At 42.9% G+C, this 18,184-nt stretch overlaps 1 protein-coding gene and 1 long non-coding RNA gene across 4 annotated transcripts in view; one reads left to right on the forward strand and one right to left on the reverse strand.

Annotated features, from left to right (window-relative positions):
• MAML2 (mastermind like transcriptional coactivator 2) overlaps positions 1-18,184 on the reverse strand; it is a 290,103-nt gene that overhangs the window by 35,429 nt on the left and 236,490 nt on the right. The window lies entirely within an intron of this gene.
• LOC125633963 (uncharacterized) overlaps positions 10,185-18,184 on the forward strand; it is a 32,328-nt gene continuing 24,328 nt past the window's right edge. Inside the window, exons 1-2 of one of the 2 annotated variants that reach the window (XR_007355739.2) lie at positions 10,189-10,242; positions 16,599-16,796. This is a non-coding gene — a long non-coding RNA (uncharacterized LOC125633963). Of the gene's footprint in view, positions 10,243-16,598; positions 16,797-18,184 lie in introns of both variants that reach the window. The other variant, XR_007355740.2, reaches the window with a different exon arrangement.

An 18,184-nucleotide genomic window follows, 5' to 3' on the forward strand; every position in this document is an offset into this window, starting at 1 on the left:
ATGTACAATGAGATTTACATTTCCTAATTGCAGCTTTGAAGAAAATGATGAAATTGAAGTAGTACATACAAAATATCTGCAGCTCTTTTCTCCTGCGAATAATCCTCGGGTGTTCAAAGAGTCTGAGCCCTTGTCTACCCTGGGGAGGGGGAGGGGGGAGTATCCATCTAAGTTACGCAACGTCAGCGATGTGAATAACGTAGCTGAACTCGACGTACTTAGACCTACTCACTGCAGTGTCTTCGCTACGGTGAGTCGACGGCTGCTGCTCCCCCGTCGACTCCGCCTGCGCCTCTCGCGGCGGTGGGGTACAGGAGTCGACGGGAGAGCGCTCGGGGGTCGATTTATCACGTCTAGACTGATCACTGATTTGTGACAAATCACTGATTTGTGACTGTCCCTGGGAATGAAGAATACTCATGTGAGTGTGGGTTGCAGGATCAGTTGCTAACACTGTAGCTGTCAATTAGTGACTTTCTTAGACATATAATGGACACAAAACTATACACATAAAGGGTGGGAAAAGATCAAGTTTTTCTCAGTACTTAGTACCAATACAACTTACAATACACCACCAAATTACATTTACTTTAATTTTCAGGCTAATCACCAGGCTGTTTTAATTTTTGCCATTGATATTTATCCTCCCTTTATTCAGCCATATCTGCTAATTTAAACTAATTTGCTTTGCTTCTAAATGAAAATAAAGCAACGAAATAATTATAAAACCCCACTCGGGGAAAAAAAACCTAAATGAACAACACTCAATGCTCAAAGGGTCTGAGTTTTACATAGGGGGAGGGGAACATCAACCTGAACTAAAACGTTTAATGAAGAAAGGAAAATAATGAAGAAATACAAAGAACACCATCAACAAAAAAGCTCACGTAGCTGGAGACTGAACACTTTCATACAAACGGACACGACACAGATGACATAACAGTCAGTGGCCCAGAATAAGATCAAAGCACTCCTGCTGTGAATGCACAGCAAGAACATGAACATCTTTAAACTGGAGCCTCCTGGGATCAACTTTCTAAACTAACAACCCTGAACTCTGAACTCAGTTGGAAAACAATGCTGAACACTGAAAAGCAAAATACTTCTACTGTACAGATAACGTCTCGTAGCCTGGACCTGCCTGCAGCCTCCATGTGTGCTGATTAACCCCCTGTGCGGGAGATTTAAAACACACAGTTGTATTGGAGGTATTGTATTGTTTCCAAGCTATATATTCTCTAATAATGAATTACATAATTAGGAACCAAGGCATCAGGATGCAGGTTAGGTGTCCCACTAAGAGTAGGGAATTAGTGGTTCCCCAGCTGCGGACACTGTGGCGTAGGTCTGATTGGGCAGCACACAAGTTCTAACCGAGCAGGCAAAATTATCCATCTATTGTAATGACCTGGATACTTATTTTTAAATGGCTACCCAAGTATATAGCAGTTGTAAATACAGCACAAAACCATGCAGCTACACTTCCCCTACAATCCTCTGTTTAGAATTAACACTGCCTCTGTTATAAGAGACTCGGGGTCTATATTGGTGCTTAATTTGAAGGATTGACTTATAGTTAAGGGCTGCTGTCATCCCTCTCTTTTGCCATCCAAGTGAGTGGGGGTAAAGGATGTCTATGAGCAATGATAAGAACATAAAAAAATGGCCATACTGGGTCAGACCAAAGGTCCATCCAGCCCAGTATCCTGTCCATTGACAGTGGCCAATGCCAGGTGCCCCAGAGGGAGTGAACCTAACAGGTAATGATCTAGTGATCTCTCTCCTGCCATCCATCTCCACCCTCTGACAAACAGAGGCTAGGGACACCATGCCTTGCCCATCCTGGCTAATAGCCATTAATGGACTTAACCTCCATGAATTTATCCAGTTCTCTTTTAAACTGATGACAGCCTCAGGGTTAGACAGAGCTGCACAATTTTTAATCTAGACTAAAAGTAGTTTCATTAAAATGTGAACCAAGAAGGTTCTCCAAAGAGCACTTGAGGGGTTTTAAAGCATCTTTTGTGTGTGTGTGTCAAGAAATGATAACTTGGTGCAATTTTGTCATGTGTCCTCATATATTTACTCTGTTTAACCTGTGGCATTACTTGGCATGGGAACTGTGAAATGAAGCACCTTGTGTGGCTGCATGCTAATATTGGTACACAGCTTATGGACCCTTCCCAGAGATGCTGGAGTCTGAGTATGCGGAGCAAAGAGAAAGGCTTGTGAGGGTGCATGTGTGTATGTCTGCACTGAATTATTTCATTTGTTCAAAACTATATCCAGCCTTTTGGTAATCTAAGTAGGGCCAGCTAATGTGGTGAGAATAGTTCGGTCCACAATGGACTGCTTCTCTCTCGGGCAACATGCCTCTGAGAAACTGCTTGAGAAAATGCTTCCTTAAATAAGGGTCAAAAGAGAATGATAATTACAGCATTTATTATTTACAATGCCCTAATTACACAGTATAGGAAAGCTACAATACAAATAGATAATACAGAAATTCCCTTCCTACACCTGATAAAGTGCCATTCATGCTGTTGGAAAGCTTGGCTGCCAACAGACAGCCATGACAGGCCTCTTCTGTTTCTCTTGTATCACTCTTCTACGAGGGCAATTAAACAGCCCCTTTCCCCCTTTCACTCTCATTTTCCAATCAACATATCCTTATAATTAAAAAGGAGAGAGCTAGTGAACAGGAAGTCATGTACCACAAGTTCTCTGTTTTATTGACAATAAGGATGTGTGGCCTAGTGGTTAGTGCCCTCTCCTACTAATTAGAGGATGTGGGTTTTAGTCCACCCATGGCCGCTAATCTGGTGTGATTACCTTCACCTGCCTCTGTTTCTCTTCCTGCTCGTTGTCTGTCTTATCTAATTATAGTGCCTTGCATGGTGTCAAGTATCAGGGGGCAGCCGTGTTAGTTTGTATCCACAAAAACAACAAGGAGTCCGGTGGCACCTTAAAGACTAACAGATTTATTTGTGCATAAGCTTTCGTGGGTAACAAATCCAGTGTTACCCACGAAAGCTTATGCACAAATAAATCACAAATTTAAGGTGCCACCGGACTCCTTGTTTTTAGCTAATTATATTGTAAGCTCTTCAGGGCAGGGACTGTCTCTTACTCTGTATATATACAGTGCTGAGCATATGTGATTCCAGTTTTGCTTGGGGCCTCTGGGGATTCACGAATTATAGCTTTTGGCATACCAACAACCAGTATAGTTCACAGTGGGTGGAGCGACCAACACCCTGTTTCCTGGACTAATGAGGAAAGGTTGGATTCACTCCTGTGCCCTGGGTCAGCACAAGCCTATTATCCATTCAATATGGGTCCCAAATGGGATTTAAGTGATGTATTGGCTTTATGATGCCTAGTGTAGGGGTGAATTTTACCCAAATGGAACAGCTGCTCTTCGAGGATCACCAGAAGCCCCCTCCCCCAAACCTTGCACTCCACAAATTGTTTTGTTTAGGCATTGTGGTATTAAATTTGCCCTAGGTGTCTTGAGAGCCAGATCCAGAATCAGTGGAAAGACTCCCACTGCCATAAAGCAAGGTTCTTAACTAAAACAAATACTGAAATTTAGCCAGAGAGACACAGCTGGGGAAGAAAAAGGGGAAGGGAGCCTGCTTTTCAATCACAAAAGAGTAAGAAGGCAAACTGACACACAAAGGGGACGGCTCTTTTGGGCACCTCCAGCACTTTTTGTCTGCAAGGTTTCTCTGTCTTGGCCACTTCTCCTGGCTTCACTTCGGCCATTTCTAAGGTGTACAGATTTATAAACCAAAAAGAACAGTACAAACGTAATATTGCATTAATATATTAAAATCCGGTTCTGGGCTGAAGAGTGAATGTAAACATGGCACCTTCTCACTCAACAGGCCCATTCCCCGTGAGTCAGAGCTCTTCATTTTAATGACCAAATGTAATTTTTTACGACTTTTGTCTCCTGCAAGCTCTGCACAACCAACACAGCTACCAGACCTGAATTGTCTTCTTGTGCACCAGCAACAGAACAGTTTATAAAGTTCCTATCTCTTCCACCTGTGAAGACTGAATGGGGCTGAACAGTTGACAGAAGGGCATACGTTAGCCTGCAGAATCTTTAATACTGGTGGTGATGCGTGAGAAGAAAGAACTCAGCTTGATTCAGAGCCCAGGTTATATGGGCAAAGCTGAAAGTTAGCAAAATAGGGATTGGGGTAAAACTTGTTTTGCAGACAATGGGAAGACTTCCACTGACTGCAATGGGCGTTGAATCACAGTCCATACTGAACACATTTGATCTGGAATGACGGACAAAATAAACATTGTGTCCCACAATGGCATTTTTACAGTCACTGTTTAGAGCAGAACTGTACTTAAGGTTTGTATTGTTCTTTGTAAAAGTCATACCATACCAAACAGCACAGAAAGGAAACCTTGCAAGAAGATTCTGTCCCAGGGTAGCTTAATCCTAATTTACATGCCTTAAAAACATTAAAAGACATTCTTTCTTTTTTAACTATCCTACTTTTGATAGGAGTTCTCTCTTTACTACCTGTCTGATGCTGCCAGTACAACATCTGACAATCACATGGGGAAGGAAGTGCCCCTTGGAGTTCAAATTCTAAAATACTCTTTTGTGCAGATTTGTGTCTTTTCAATCTGTTCCATATGAGGGCATTTCAGGACATTACCTCCTAAATGACACCTATCTTGTTTGTGCAGTAATTTTGCAATGGCAGGGATGATCTAAAGTATTTTCTGTTTTAAATTCTGTGATGCTATTTCATAAAGATCCTTGTTCAAATCAAAGTTCTCTGGTCTTTCTTGTCCCCACCGTACATAAATTGTGTGAACTGATTTTCTATGATCAGTCTGTCTAAGCTGCTAAAAGCTGGTTCAAATAGCCAGATCATAGGCCAAGTGGGCAGGATTTCATTGCCATTTCTACTGACAACCTTTAAGGAGAATATTTCAATTTACACGAGGTAGCTGCCAGCATTAGACATCAGTTAGGTCCAGTGCAATCAGACGGAGGTCAGATGTCCCCATTTTATTTTAGTATTTTAGTATTTTATTTTAGTATTTAGCATTAAGTATTTTATAAAAAAGTGGAACAGCTTAAGAGGTGAGATTACCACCCAAATACCCTATATCCAGTGGTTAGAGCACTCACCTGGGCAGGCCCTCTCAGGGGTCCAGAGAGGCCTAAGCCACTTCCAGCTTTTGAGGCCCCTAGCCATAATAAAAATAAAAAATGACGACACATGAGAACAAAATAAGACACCAAAAAAAGAGTGAGACATAATTTGAATTTTTTTTATTTAACAAATGCTTATCTAGCTGTTTTCTGTGCAAATGCACTAATTATTGAGGAAAAATCTAGCTTTCGTGCAATGTCACAGTTGATATTAAGCATGGCCAGCCCATTCAAATGCTCTTGTCCGATAGTTGAATGGTGATAGTTCTTTACCAGCTTCAACACGTTGAAGGTGCATTCACCTGAAGCCACTGATGTAGGCAAACTGACAAAAATATGCAATGCAATTGTGAAATTAGGAAACACCCCAGAGAGTCCAAGTTCGAGTATTTCTTGAAGCAATTCCTTTGGTTTGTGATCCAATTTGAAGTTCATGAAATATATTCGTTTGAGAAAGATGACCTCAACACTGAGATCTTTTGAGATTTCTTTGCTGTACTGTTGCTGAAATTGTTCAACTGCAGAAAGTAGATCATCATTACTCAGTCTGTTGAATTGCCAAAGAAACCCAAAAAGGGTACAAATTAGTCACAGTGACTCAAATCGACGTGTAAGACCTGACTGAATAGAGTCAATGATGACAGGGAAGACTTTGACTCTATAATGCTGCTTGGCATTGGATTCAGTAGGTAAGTTGTGATTGCTGGAGAACTCAGATGAAAAGTCAATATTCTGTGCTACTAATTTGGGCTCAGTCAGGATCACATCCCATTGTTCATGAATCTTTTGAATGTCTTGATAAGACTTTCAGTGTTATCCCTCTCAACATCAAGGGTAGCATTGCGTGCTTCAACTACCAGATTAGTTTGGTGGATCATTGTAAGTAGCTTCATCCACAAAGATGACATCAGAATGAATTCAAATTTGGACAGGTGCTTCTGAATAGACTGAAGTTAGTTTGAGCCTGTGCAGTGAGATGAGAGATACAAGCTCATTTAAAGCCCTTCTCAGTAAATTCAAATGCTGTGCAACTGGTTGAACACCATCAATCCGTGCAAAGCATCTAGTTTTGGACATCCCATGCAGTGAGACAGGAAGATATTCCTTCAGAATTTCCCACCTTTGTGGACTGCTACTGAAGAGATTGTACATTTGCTGAACAGTTCCAAAGTATGTAATTGCCTCCTTGCATGATTCAGCATGGTCAACACCTACGAGGTTTAGTGTGTGGTTTCCACAGCTGGAAAAAATACAGTTTGAATTATGCTCAAGCAGAACTGCTCGTACACCTTTGTACTTCCCAGCCATATGAGATCCATTGTCATAGGCTTGACCAATGCAGACTTGAAAATCTAACCTAAAATCTTCTAGAATTGCTAATACTCGAGCAGAAATTTCTTTTCCAGTTTTTCTCATGAAATTATCAAACAAAATAAACCTTTCTTCAATTGAAAATCTTGAGCTGTCTACAATCTTAACATATCGAATAACCAGAGCAGTCTGTTCCTTGTGAGAACAATCTGGACTGGCATCAACAATGATTGAAAAATACTTGGCATTTCAAATCTCATCAAGAATTGTTGTTTGTACGAATGACCCACATAGCTCAATAAACTCGTTTTGTATGCGTGTGGAGAGATAATGGACTTGCATGTGCTTTTGACTCTCCTGAGATTCTCGAACACGTTTAACATGCTCTGATAAAAGTGGGTCATATTTGCTGAGGAGCTCAACTATGCCTAGAAAGTTTCCATTTGCATGATCACCAATAAGTTGACTGGAACCAAAGAAAGCCAATCCCCACTTAGAAAGAAAAAGGATGACATTCAGGATGTGCTCAAGAAGTTTTTTCCAGTTATTAGTTTCTGTAGAGAGTTCAATCTAGAGTAAATTCTCAACTGAACTTTCAGCTGATGCTGCCCTGCAGGCTGATTTCCATGCAACATAGTTTTCTTTGTGTGATGTTGAACTCTCATATGATGATATTTTGTCTTTCAACTTGCTCCAGCCTCTGTTGATGCTCCATCCTGATTGATCAGAAAGAACTGATGCATTTGCAGCACTTTTGTTCAAAATGAAGCAGGGTGCACAGTACAGAGATTGTTTTTCCGTACTCCAGCATAACCAGTCTCTTGCGCAGGTCTTACCATTTGGAAGAGTTTTAGTCAGCAGACGAGTAGGGAAAGCATGATTATCAGCATCTCATGGAATGTTACTTGGAATTTCAAAACAACTAATTTGAAGAAAAGATTGCATTTGGGCAGCATTGCTCTTGTCAATAATTCCAACGTCAGTCACAGTCAAACCCGTAGTATTCATGAATTGCTCTTGCTGAGTAAGATCTACATCTTCCTGTTGCTGTTGAGTTTCTTGATCATACACAGGATCTTCGGCTGCATCTGTTACTGTTGGCACATCTCCTTCTTGACTACTGTCCTCATGTTCAGGTACTGACATTAAAATAGCACCTGTTGCAGTTGCGGAGTTTTCATTATCTGTAGCATTGTTTGTTGGGTAGGGTGTTTTCTCCAGTGGTTTGAGAAATGAAGTTATTGGCTTTGAGCTCTTAGCTGCTGCTTCACTCAGTTGTTTTCACTCAGTTGTTTTCACCATCTCTTGCTTGCACCACTTTCAAATCTCCTCTTCATAGTGATCTATCTGGTCAATACGTAGCCTATCCACACTTGAAATATTTTGCTGTGAATCAAAACTCAAGCACGCAAAGTATAATATAACCGGCTAAGCTGAAGACAAAGGGATGACATATATTTAGTAAACACAGACACGGATAAAGACAGAGGGATAATGTCTAAAAATTTCAAACATGTGTCCTCACGAAACTCATTATACAAGAGTGTCCTCACAAAATTTCACCTTGAACTTGGGCCTATAGACTATGAAAGCCTATGATGATAGCCAAGCTACCAAGCTAGGGCTCAACCAACCAATCAGTCACCTCTTTTAGCTACCATATGAAGCTAACAATGAGGAATTTTCACACATAAATCATTCCTTAGTCAACTAAATGTAAAACTCTAAATACACTAAAATGTAACAATTTTTTACCTTTCAACATGCGCTTGATCCAGCACCAGCCACTAGTAGTGGTTTGTTTATATAATCAGCTGATCTGAGAGGACATGTTCATCATGGTCTGATTGTGCCATCAGAACAGATATATTTTTATTAATATTTATGAACATTTTTAACTCTTTAATGTGACAAAATCTAGATCAGTTAACAAAAAATTATGTCTTTTACCAAATCACATCTCTTATTTGCTTAAATTTGCAGCTCTAAGCTGACAGAGTGTGTCACATTTTGGTCTGATAGGGATTTGCATAAAAACAAGTTGTGAAACTTATCAAATGCCAAAAAATTAACAAGTGTCTAAATTTGAGGCCCCCTTTGAGCTTGAGGCCCAGGCCAAATGGCCCTCCTGGCCTCACCTCTGATTGGCCCTGCACCTGGGAGGTGCGAGACCGGAGTTTGAGCTCCTGCTCCCAATCAGGCAGAGTGGGGACCGGATCCAAGTCTCCAACATCCTGGCTGAATGCGCTACACTCTAGTCCCCACTGGATTATAGGATATAAAAGGGAAGGGGGCACCAAAACCTCCAGTAATTATATTTTGTGTGGGGCCCAATCTATCTAGTAGGCATTCTCAGAGGCAGCCTACCAGATGAGGTCCCACATATGACACAGGCTGGGGAACGCCTACTTTGTGAAGCCCACCACGACTTAGGTGCTGGGCAGCTCAGCGCTATCAGGCCTTAGGCAGCTATGTGCATGCCCACTGGCAGAAATTTAGACACGCATAGGGGACTTTACCAGTGGAAACGTAGGCGCCTAGGGATGTTAGGTGGCATATGAGCAGGGGCTTTGAGAATTTAAATTTGGATTTAGGCACCTAAAGTAGCAATTAGGTGCCTAATCCCTTTGTGGATCTAGCCTTGTGCGTCCCCTCTGGCAGTCTGCAGAGTGCTGAACACAGACTGACTGCTTGTCTCTGCAGAGAGCAGAGTCCTTAGAGATTTAAAGAGGAAGCACACAGACAATCTATGGGCTAGATGGCCCAGCAGTTACATAGCTAAAAATATCATTGCTGATTAGCTCAATCCTAATAAAGAGGGACAATCCCCTTCACATTGACAGATATATCAGCATCTTTGGTGTCATTGGTCTTGAGTTTTGGAATACAGGGTCCCAGTCTCACTGATCTTAATTATGGGTGATTTTTAATTTCTGATAAAGAATATAATCATTGAACCGTAATAGCTTCCATTTCTGCCTTAAATTCCTTCTCTAGTCCCCAAAAGAGAAGTAAAATGTTATTCCTTATCTAAGAATTAGGTAACCCAAATGCTCTCCAGCTCTGAAGCACAGCTCTGTGTGGCTCAAAAGCTTGTCCCTTCCACCAACAGAAGTTGGTCCAGTAAAAGATATTACCCTCCCTCACTTTGTCTCTCTCATATCCTGGAAGCCAACATGGCTAGAACACTGCAAATTTCATATCTAATAAGTCACTCAATCCTCAAAGATTGTTTTAAAAACATTTTATTTGGCATGGTGAAGTTCTGTAATGATGCTGGTGTGACACAAAATGTAGGAAGACTCACAGTAAATTCTGATTATGTTGAAAACTGGCTGCTCATCACTACAGTCAGAGCTACAGTCTCGCCTACTGAATAAGACACTCTTCCATGGAGGGAACATGCACAAATTAAGATACACTTGATTTTAAAATTTGCGAACAAGCGCCTTTCAGTTCCAGCCCATTTTTTAATACACTCCTGTCATAAATATAAAGGGAAGGGTAACCACCTTTCTGTATACAGAACTATAAAATCCCTCCTGGCCAGAGGCAAAACCCTTTCACCGGTAAAGGGTTAAGAAGCTAAGAACCTCACTGGCAGCTGACCAAAATGACCAATGAGGAGACAAGATACTTTCAAAGCTGGAGTGGGGGTGGGAACAAAGGGTCTGTCTGTCTGTGTGATGCTTTTGCCGAGAACAGATCAGGAATGCTCTTCATAACTCCTTAAGTTAGTAAGTAATCTAGCTAGAAATGCGTTAGATTTCCTTTCGTTTAATGGCTGGTAAAATAGCTGTGCTGAATGGAATGTATATTCCTGTTTTTGTGTCTTTTTGTTACTTAAGGTTTTGCCTAGAGGGATTCTCTATGTTTTGAATCTGATTACCCTGTAAAGTATTTACCATCCTGATTTTACAGAGGTGATTCTTTTACTTTTTCTTTAATTAAAATTCTTCTTTTAAGAACCTGATTGCTTGTTCATTGTTCTTAAGATCCAAGGATTTGGGTCTGTGTTCACCTATGCAAATTGGTGAGGATTTTTATCAAGCCTTCCCCAGGGAAGGGGGTGTAGGGCTTGGGGGGATATTTGGGGGGAAGACGTCTCCAAGTAGGCTCTTTCCCTGTTCTTTGTTTAACACGCTTGGTGGTGGTAGCACAGGGTTCAAGGACAAGGCAAAGTTTGTACCTTGAGGAAGTTTTTAACCTAAGCTGGTAAGAATAAGCTTAGGGGGTCTTTCATGCAGGTCCCCACATCTGTACCCTAGAGTTCAGAGTGGGGAAGGAACCTTGACAACTCCTCACTCCTGCAGATGCCATTGCATACTTAAGGAGCGTACACCTAGCCAAAAAAATTCACTCTCCCTGGAGAAGAGTGCATTACTTTGGGAGTAAACAGGATTTATTTCAACTCTGCCTCTGCAGTAAAGGTCTGACTCAAAGCCCACTGAAGTCAATGGGAGTCTAACTGAGCAGATCCCTAGCTCTTTCTCTCATTTCCCCATCTCTAATATGGAGATAACAATATCTCCTTTCTCCAGTCCTTCATCTGGCACGTCTATTAAGATTTTAAGCTCGCAGGGCAGAGACTCTCTCATCATTTTTATGTACTAGCACAATGGGATCCTGATCTCAGCTGGGGCCTCTAGCTGTTAATAATACATAAATAAAGAAATTAACTAATAATAACAGTGTCAGCATGATGAAATAATATATATTGAAATTATTCTCAGTAACTCTTAACAGGTATATGCTAAACTGTACTATTATTATTTTAAATACAACGATTTCTGTATGTCCCTAAGTGGCTGGCATGCAGCCAACAATTTAATAAAGCTGAAATGCCTTCTGTCAGTCTCAGCTTCTGACTTTCCCCCCCAGGTACCCTAACCCCTTGACTTTGGGCACCACAATAGATCTGCGAAACCGAGCAGATTCTTTTGAATCAAATCCATCCTGGAGAATTTGACCCCAGTTTTAGAACACTGACTAGGTTTGTTCCTGTACCGGAGTGAGGAGCCAATGTGTTTGGGAGATTTGCCAAAACACCAGTTCAGCCCAATTACCTGGGACGCATTCTGGGAAATTTCTGCCCACAAGCAAAACTTTGGCTGGTTCTCCTCACAGTAACTGATGCCTCAGCAGAAACTCTGGCTTTGCAGTTTCCCTGCTGTTTCAAAGCAGCACTCGAGTCAATGTCACATCCATGATACAACAAGGTTGAATATAAATTTTCAATATTAAACGTTGTTGATTGCAACAGCTTTTCCCCTAATATCATCCAAAATCCAACTGTAAAAAGCACATTAAGTTAACAGGCAGCTGCAATTTTATTTGATTTACTTTTCTGATATGATGGGGCCCTATCCTGCAAACTATTACACATGTATATAATTATCCTCACATTCCAATCAATGGGACTCACAGCAGTAGAGAGGGGATTACAGTGTGTTAGGTTTTAAATCAGTAGAAGCTGGTGAAAGTCAGGACTGAATCTAGCCATGTGTCTCTAGTTGAAAGGTAGCTGGCTCTGGGTAAGAGATTCTGTCTGTCCTTAGAGAGATGAATCAGCTGCAATGAGACAGGGATGGAAAGTTCCCAAGGACATGGCAGGAGGTTGTAGAAGCACCAATAAGGATGAACCCATGGTGGGGCTACCAGAACCACGCAGGCATCTCACTGAGCTGCAGAGGAATGAGAGGAATTGGAGGGACGGCATAAAGGAAATATTATTCCCAGGCCTCCAGGGGGGCACTGGCTCTCTGGTCCCACTCCAATAAAAATAAGGACATGTGGTGACCACCACAATCATAAAATCATAGAATATCAGGGTTGGAAGGGACCTCAGGAGGTCATCTAGTCCAACCCCCTGCTCAAAGCAGGACCTAATCCCCAACTAAATCATCCCAGCCAGGGCTTTGTCAAGTCTGACCTTAAAAACCTCTAAGGAAGAAGATTCCACCACCTCCCTAGGTAACCCATTCCAGTGCTTCACCACCTCCTAGTGAAAAAGTTTTTCCTAATATCCAAGTAGCTCAATGACAAGTAGCTCAATGTTGGGGTCCACCACCTGTGGTAGATTATATCAGCTATATCCCAGAGTGGATTACTGTATGAAAAAAGTGAGAAAGCTCTCCCGCAAAATGCCCTGTGGCCTTGGGGAAGCTGAACTGACTAGAAGCTAGGTGACCATCAGCTGTGGTCCCCTCTTCTCCATTCATTGCTGTTAATATTTCTCTGCATGTCACAACCCTTATTATTAACCAAGGCATTATGGCCCAGATTTTTAATGCATCAATGCGTAGACTGACTTAAGAGCCTATGGCTCATTTTCAAAAGGGATTTAAGCACTTAGGAGTCTACATCCCATTGAGTGTCAATGGGATGAGCACATCAATGCCTAAATACTTCTGAAAATGTGGGCCCCTATACCGACCTTCAGGGGAGGCCACTAGCAATTTTCTGGCTATACAGGTGAGATAACAGAGGGGCTGTATCCGGTCACTTCACGAACCGGGAACAGTACCTGGGTCTCTGCTATTGCACAGCCAAGTCTCATTCACTTGACCACACTTTCAGAATGAAGGTGCCAAATTATGTGCTTGGCTGTCCTAACTGTAACCACAAAACCACACTTTGCTTCCAGAGTCAGGACTAAAACCCAGGAATCCTGAAACTCAACATTCCAGCAATGTCTAAGAAATAGTTACCAGACCAGCCCCTAGCGTGACCTAGGTCAGCTCTAACTAATGCCAGCTAGAATAGTCTCCTAGGGACTACTTTGCTAACCAAAGAGCACTGAAATGCACTATGCTCTGCCCAGGCTCCCTGCAAGCAGGCCCTGGCCCAATCAAGAATGATGCCTGTGCTTGTGGGGAGGAGAGATAGAGGTGTAGAGCTCGCTATGCTGTCTTTATGTCTTCTAGAGGTCCTCTATGTCTGCACTCTTGCACTACTGGAGCAGCAAAAAGGGATGGAGCTGGGGGCCAAGAACTGACCTTTCGTTTGGAATTAAGCCATGTTTAATTACCCCCCCTCCAATCTGGACCGCTATTGCCTTATGGACAGATTCCCCCTGTCAGCCCCATCTCCCCGGCCCCCAGTGCCTTGTCCTGGCTGAACTGAGGACTGCTCTAACAACACAGCTCCTGAAGTGGAAATTTCCCAAGGTGGCTGATAAGCTCCAGGAAGAGAAAAGTATGAGTTGAAAAAGCTTGGACTTTAGTCCCTAAATCTTTCATCTGAGATTTTAAAAGACATTAGTCCAGGGAACAAACCTGGAGACGTAGTTAGACAGTAGAGGTGTCTTTCCGCTGCCAAGTACTTTGTAAATATTCTACAGCGAAAGCAGAATTCTGTGCTGAAAAGGTTTTTCCAGCCACTCCCAAGCACTAGGACAGAGAGGTATCTTCTGAGCTAATACATATTTCTTCAGCAAAGAGCCGAGGAGGAGAGAGAAGTAATGACTGAATTTCTTCCCGAGGTCTGCAAAGGAGCAACAGTCCCTGTGCTTTTTAGAATGAGGAAACAATGGCAGTAAACCCCTTTTTCTTTGGGGGAGGAAGGGATGGGGCTCTGCAAGCAGATTCTTGTGAGAGCAAGAAGGTGTGAGAAAGGGTTGATACAGTGGTGCACAGACAATCCAGAAAGTTTTTGGAAAGTGTAGGGGACAATTTCCTGGTGCAAGTGCTGGAGGAACCAACTAGGGGCAGAGCTCTTCTTGACCTGCTGCTCACAAACCGGGAAGAATTAGTAGGGGAAGCAAAAGTGGATGGGAACCTGGGAGACAGTGACCATGAGATGTTGAGTTCAGGATCCTGACACAGGGAAGAAAGGAGAGCAGCAGAATACGGATCCTGGACTTCAGAAAAGCAGACTTTGACAACCTCAGGGAACTGATGGGCAGGATCCCCTGGGAGAATAACATGAGGGGGAAAGGAGTCCAGGAGAGCTGGCTGTATTTTAAAGAATCCTTATTGAGGTTACAGGGACAAACCATCCCGAACTGTAGAAAGAATAGTAAATAAGGCAGGTGATCAGCTTGGCTTAACAGTGAAATCCTTGCTGATCTTAAACACAAAAAAGAAGCTTACAAGAAGTGGAAGACTGGACAAATGACCAGGGAAGAGTAATAACAATATTGTTCGGGCATGCAGGAGTGAAATCAGGAAGGCCAAATCACACCTGGAGTTGCAGCTAGCAAGAGATGTTAAGAGGAACAAGAAGGGTTTCTTCAGGTATGTTAGCAACAAGAAGAAAGTCAAGGAAAGTGTGGGCCCCTTACTGAATGAGGGAGGCAACCTAGTGACAGAGGATGTGGGAAAAGCTAATGTACTCAGTGCTTTTTTTGCCTCTGTCTTCACGAACAAGGTCAGCTCCCAGACTACTGCACTGGGCAGCACAGCATGGGGAGGAGGTGACCAGCCCTCTGTGGAGAAAGAAGTGATTCGGGACTATTTAGAAAAGCTGGACGAGCACAAGTCCATGGGGCTGGATGCGCTGCATCCAAGAGTGCTAAAGGAGTGGGCAGATGTGATTGCAGACCCACTGGCCATTATCTCTGAAAACTCATGGCAATCGGGGGAGGGTCCCGGACGACTGGAAAAAGGCTAATGTAGTGCCCACCTTTAAAAAAGGGAAGGAGGAGGATCCGGGGAACTACAGGCCAGTCAGCCTCACCTCAGTCCCTGGAAAAATCATGGAGCAGGTCCTCAAGGAATCAATTCTGAAGCACTTAGATGAAAGTGACCAGGAACAGTCAGCATGGATTCACCAAGGGCAAGTCATGCCTGACTAATCTAATTGCCTTCTATGACGAGATAACTGGCTCTGTGGATGAAGAGAAAGCAGTGGACGTGTTGTTCCTTGACTTTCGCAAAGCTTTTGACACGTCTCCCACAGTATTCTTGCCAGCAAGTTAAAGAAGTATGGGCTGGATGAATGGACTATAAGGTGGATAGAAAGCTGGCTAGATTGTCGGGCTCAACGGGTAGTGATCAATGGCTCCATGTCTAGTTGGCAGCCGGTATCAAGTGGAGTGCCCCAAGGGTCAGTCCTCGGGCTGGTTTTGTTCAATATCTTCATTAATGATCTGGAGGATGGTGTGGATTGCACCCTCAGCAAGTTTGCAGATGACACTAAACTGGGAGGAGAGGTAGATATGCTGGAGGGTATGGATAGGATACAGAGACAAATTAGAGGATTGGGTCAAAAGAAATCTCATGAGGTTCAACAAGGACAAGTGTAGAGTCCTGCACTTAGGATGGAAGAATCCCATGCACCGCTACAGACTAGGGACCGAATTGCCAGGCAGCAGTTCTGCAGAAAAGGACCTAGGGGTTACAGTGGACAAGAAGCTGGATATGAGTCAACAGTGTGCCCTTGTTGCCAAGAAGGCCAATGGCATTTTGGGATGTATAAGTAGGGGCATTGCCAGCAGATCGAGGGACATGATCTTTCCCCTCTATTCGACATTGGTGAGGCCTCATGTGGAGTCCAGTTTTGGGCCCCACACTACAAGAAGGATGTGGAAAAATTGGAAAACGTCCAGCGGAGGGCAACAAAAATGATTAGGGGACTGGAACACATGACTTATGAGGAGAGGCTGTGGGAACTGGGATTGTTTAGTCTGCAGAAGAGAAGAATGAGGGGGGATTTGATAGCTGCTTTCAATTACCTGAAAGGGGGTTCCAAAGAGGATGGATCTAGACTGTTCTCAGTGGTAGCAGATGACAGAACGAGGAGTAATGGTCTCAAGTTGCAGTGGGGGAGGTTTAGGTTGGATATTAGGAAAAACTTTTTCACTAGGAGGGTGGTGAAACACTGGAATGCATTACCTAGGGAGGTGGTGGAATCGCCTTCCTTTGAAGTTTTTAAGGTCAGGCTTGACAAAGCCCTGGCTGGGATGATTTAGTTGGGGATTGGTCCTGCTTTGAGCAGGGGGTTGGACGAGATGACCTCCTGAGGTCCCTTCCAATCCTTAGATTCTATGAAAGAAGGGAGTGAAAGTGGCTGGGGGAAACTGCTGCCACACTGGGTATGAAGAGAGGAGAGGAGTAAACCTTTGACTCTGTTTTTGCAATTAAACCTTCAGAGTGATTGTTGAAAAGGAGCAGGGGAAGAAGACAAGGGAGCCAAACTGAGACCTTATGAGATGTGCTTCTGAGAACAACCTCAAAGCCCATGTTCATGAGAGAAATGGTGGGGCCATCTGTGGAAAGGCTGATGTTACCTTGTAACTCTCTCTACTAACATTGGCCCCTTCTGTGCAGCAGTCAAGCAATATTTAAAGGTAATAAGTAAGTAAATAAATAAATAATACATCTTGGAAAGAAATAGGAGATTCTTCAAAAAGTAGGCCAAGGACATGACCTGGAACCTCTGAAGAAGAGACCTGAATTGAGGATTAATTCAGTATTGTTTCTATAGACTATGAAAAGGTAAATAACTATAGGTTTGTTTTCCCTAAAGAGGTGCACAGCTTCAAGGGCAGACCAGCTAGCCATCTTAGTGCCTGATGGGAGGAAAGGAAAGCCGCAGGTGGCAGAGGGGTAGAGTGGAGTTGGCTATAGGCGTATGGCCTTGTATATGTAATAAATACTAAAGGATTTGATGAGCTTGAGGGTAAAAACATCCCTCTCCTTGTAGCACATCCCACCCTCTGAAGGAAGAATTCAGTGGAAATACCACAAAAGGGGAGCATCACTGAGTTGTCTTCCTCTCTTGGGTTTTTCTTTGGAAGGAAGAGAGCTTGGTGTACACAAGTGGTATTATAACTACACACTTGGAATTTATGGCCGATGTCAAGACAACTGGCATACATACCTGTGACAGAGATGTCCAAAGCAGTTGTATGAGTGTTTAAACAATTCCAACCTTTCCTATACAGTTCATTTAAAATGACTACCTGGATGATTCTATGACCAGTAATATAATGGTTATAACAAGCGACCAGAACTTGATAATTTGTCTTTTATACAGTAAGACTGTGAAGAAAACCTGGATTTGTATTGTCCCTGGCAGCTTTCATGACCAGATGTTAGGCTACATTTGAGCAGGCTTCCTTAGACATCTGAACTTTTCAGTGTTTATCTGGACTGTTTGAGACTCTCCCATCCATAGTGTTGGGACAGCAAAGGGTGCATCACATGAAGGAGGAGCGTAGTGGACTGAAAATCCATTGGAGAAGATAAAGGTACATTGATCTGTTGTGATTATCTCTGCCCCATTTGGATGGGGGCAACTTTGAAATTTCTGTTTGAGCATTGGCCTGCTAAACCCAGGGTTGTGAGTTCAATCCTTGAGGTGGCCATTTGGGTCAAAAATTGGGGATTGGTCCTGCTTTGAGCAGGGGGTTGGACTAGATGGCCTCCTGAGGTCCCTTCCAACCTCGATAGTCTATGATTCTATGATTCTATGATTCACACTGAGATGGGAGTGGACTTCACTAGTGGAACATTCCTTGAAAAATCTGCTACTTGCTGAAGGCTTTACTGTGCACCACTGACTCATCCTTGTGATGGCTCAGATGAGTAGTCCCATCGGCTCTGTGGCCCGGAGAGCTCATATGTCAATGGCACTACTCACATAAGCATTTACTACCATAAGCAAGGGTTGCACAGTGTGGATCCTTTGGATCAAAAGACATCACAAGGATCTCTCCTAGTTCTCTTATCCCCT

This window comes from Caretta caretta, chromosome 1 (genome assembly GCF_965140235.1).
Source record: "Caretta caretta isolate rCarCar2 chromosome 1, rCarCar1.hap1, whole genome shotgun sequence".
Taxonomy (NCBI): Eukaryota; Metazoa; Chordata; order Testudines; family Cheloniidae; genus Caretta; species Caretta caretta.